Raw genomic sequence first — 2,986 nt, forward strand, 5'->3', positions numbered from 1 at the left:
GAGCTTACAGTGAGCTGAGATCCGGCCACTGCACTCCAGCCTGGGTGACAGAGCGAGACTCCATCTCAAAAAAAAAAAAAAAAAAAAAAAATAGGTGCCTGCTGTATCCATACATGACACAGTTCAGCCTTTATCAAGCTTAGTGAGCAGTGAGCACTGAAACATCATTTTTTAATGTTTAAAAAGTTTCTAATATTAAAGTCATATGTATTAACTACAGAGAAGACGAACAGTAGAGAAGAGCAAAAAATAAAAAGCATCTCCTTTATTCCCAGCTCAAATTCTCCTCTCTCAAAGGGTCTACAAGCAGGGGTGTTTACTCTTCCAACACATTCCACTTTTCTGTAAATATGCATAAACTTAAAAAGAAAACCTCATGGGGTCATCTTGCACACACTTTCATGCCGTGCTCTTCGTAGCTAACAGTGAAGATGTACCTCGTTCTGCGCAGAGGCCTTGCTGTGGAGCTCCCCTGCCTTGTACCCAGTAGGGTTTGACATTTCATTAGCCATGCAACACAGATACGTATTGGGGGCACACTGTGTTTCGTGAACTGCAGTGATGTATGCATCTTATAGATGCAAAGTGTTTTGGGGTATATTATCCTGAGGGAAGGTAAAGATGATATTAAGAACTGCTGTTTCACGGGGCCCTTACCTGTGACCCTCTTCGCTGAAGAGGAACCCCACACGGCACTTCAAAGAAGCTGTCTTGGAAGTCGGTCTAAAGGGCATCTTGTCTTCTTAATTCTCCAAGCGGATGCCCCATTTCAGTTGCTTTGTGACTTCTTCTTCTTTGTGTTTTTACATATTGTGCTGCTTTAACAGTGGAGCTGAATTTTCTGGAAAATCCTTGTTGGCTGGGGCCACTACCTCCTTTCTTATCTTCACATCTATGTGTTTGTTGACTTTTTAAAATTTTGAGTGGTCCAGGGTATGACCTAGGGAATAAACTAGCTGTGAAATACTCAGGGTTGGGAATCCTAGCACTTGTCTCGGGACTCTGAAAAGGAACAGCTTCCTCATTCCTTGTCTTGATAAAGTGGAATTGGCAAAGTAGAATTCAGTTTGTACTCAGTGGACAACGCTGTTGAAGAGTTTGGGGACCTTGTCATGTTAAAGAGGATTGGGTCTCATGGAAAAAATGTACGTGTCTCCCAGGTGCATTTCTTGGTTGATGTCTTGTTCGTGAGATTTTGTATATTAGGAGAACCTCAAGCAGTCATTAATATCTCCTGGAACACTGTAGAGAACCAAGTGACCGACTCATTTACAACTGAAGCCTTGGAAGCCGCTCCGTTAAAACCTTGGAAGCCCTCTCCGTCCTAAGCGAAAACTGGAGAGTTCGTCGCCCTGCGGAAAACCCAGCTAGACTATTGGGTATGAGCTAAAAAGAGACTGCGCCATGGTGAGAAAACATGTAAAATCCTACCGTGGAATGAGCAGCCCTTACAGTGTCATTACCGCCAAGGGCAGGTGGGTGTTGGTGTTTGAAAACGATGGTCTTTGGGTGAGGGCATAACTGCAGCAAGCCCCAGGGTGGAGCGACTCTGGGCGTCTTGGGTGCTCGCGCCTCTTGGCTTTGCGGATGCTCCACCAGGAAGGCCACTGTGTGTGTGCGTGTCAGTTACTTTTCTAGTAACAATCAGATCCGGTGTAAACTTCCTTTCATTGCTCCCCAGTCACATGCCCCCACTCCCCCACCGGTGAAAGTTTTTCTGAAAGCTCTCGGATTGGTTAAGGTCTTTGTATTGCATATCTCCCCAAGTCTTCCGTGGCCATCTGCGTCTGTCTGAATGGTGCAAGAAGGCTGCCAGACCTTACGCACCGGTTTGCATGTTATGTTTTACCTGCCCCGTTCTTGAGACAGATCCTCAATGTCGGTGGATCTCCTTGAGATCCTTATAGCCTATTACATTAATGAAGTAACGGTCAGTTTTTCTTGTATTGATTTTCACAGCTTTAAGGAACATGCCTGAGAAATGTAGCTGAAGTAGAGGGGATGTGAGAGAAGGGCCAGGCCAGCAGGCCAACCCTCCTCCCGTGGAAATTCCCATGTTGTTTCAAACTCTGAGATAGATGGGACTTAACAGGCAGTGGGGTCTGCGTCCCCCTCTTCAGCACCCCCTGTGCCCCACTTTCTGCTAAATGAACTGCTGGCAGGTGGGACCTCAGAGACCCCCAGCTGAAAGCTTGAATTTCGCGTACTGGCTCTGTGTGTTGCTGAGGTCTGTAGGAAGCAATGCATCACAAACTAAGGTGGTCAGTGCTATGCTGCCGTTGGTATACATTGTGAATTTTTATGTAAATTGCTCTGCAAAGCAAATTGATATGTTTGATAAATTTATGTTTTTAGATAAATAAAAACTTTTAAAAATTTGTTATGGAATGTGTGTGTGTTATTAAACACGCATCCTGATAGCTGTTAAAGCACTTTCTCCTGTGGTTACGCTCCTTCGGAGAGGCAGCTGTATGTGTCCCTGAAATCAGACCTCCACATGTTCACCTTGTAAAAGAGACAAACGCTGCCCCAGTGCCGGGCGGCTCCTCCCGCACAGAGCGTCTGTGAAGAGTAATCGTCCTGCTCTCCCGTTGGCCTCTGCTTCCTCTTCCTTTACCTGTACTTTAAAAGATTTAGGGCTTTCAAGGAAGTTGTTTTTAATGTTTTCTTTTGTTTATATTTGAAGCTCCTCTGATTTTGGTCATTGCTAAAAAGAAGGGATATAGGTTAACATTCGAAATGTGAAAAGCGAATGGAAAACTGTGGTAAAGAGAACAGGATTTAGATGGAACCCCTGGGGATCTGTACGTCTGCTGTTGACCTCAGCTCCAAACTCTTCCTCTCTCTGAGCAGCCAGGCAAGGGAGTCTCCTTTCTCAGCTTCATCGCTTCTACTGATTACATGGCTCAGCTCCTGTGCACCTGCTCTCTTCCAGTCCAGCAGATTACATGGCTGGAGCTGTCCTGTGCACCTGCTCTCTTCCAGT

This window comes from Mandrillus leucophaeus, unplaced genomic scaffold (genome assembly GCF_000951045.1).
Source record: "Mandrillus leucophaeus isolate KB7577 unplaced genomic scaffold, Mleu.le_1.0 Scaffold27, whole genome shotgun sequence".
Taxonomy (NCBI): domain Eukaryota; kingdom Metazoa; phylum Chordata; class Mammalia; order Primates; family Cercopithecidae; genus Mandrillus; species Mandrillus leucophaeus.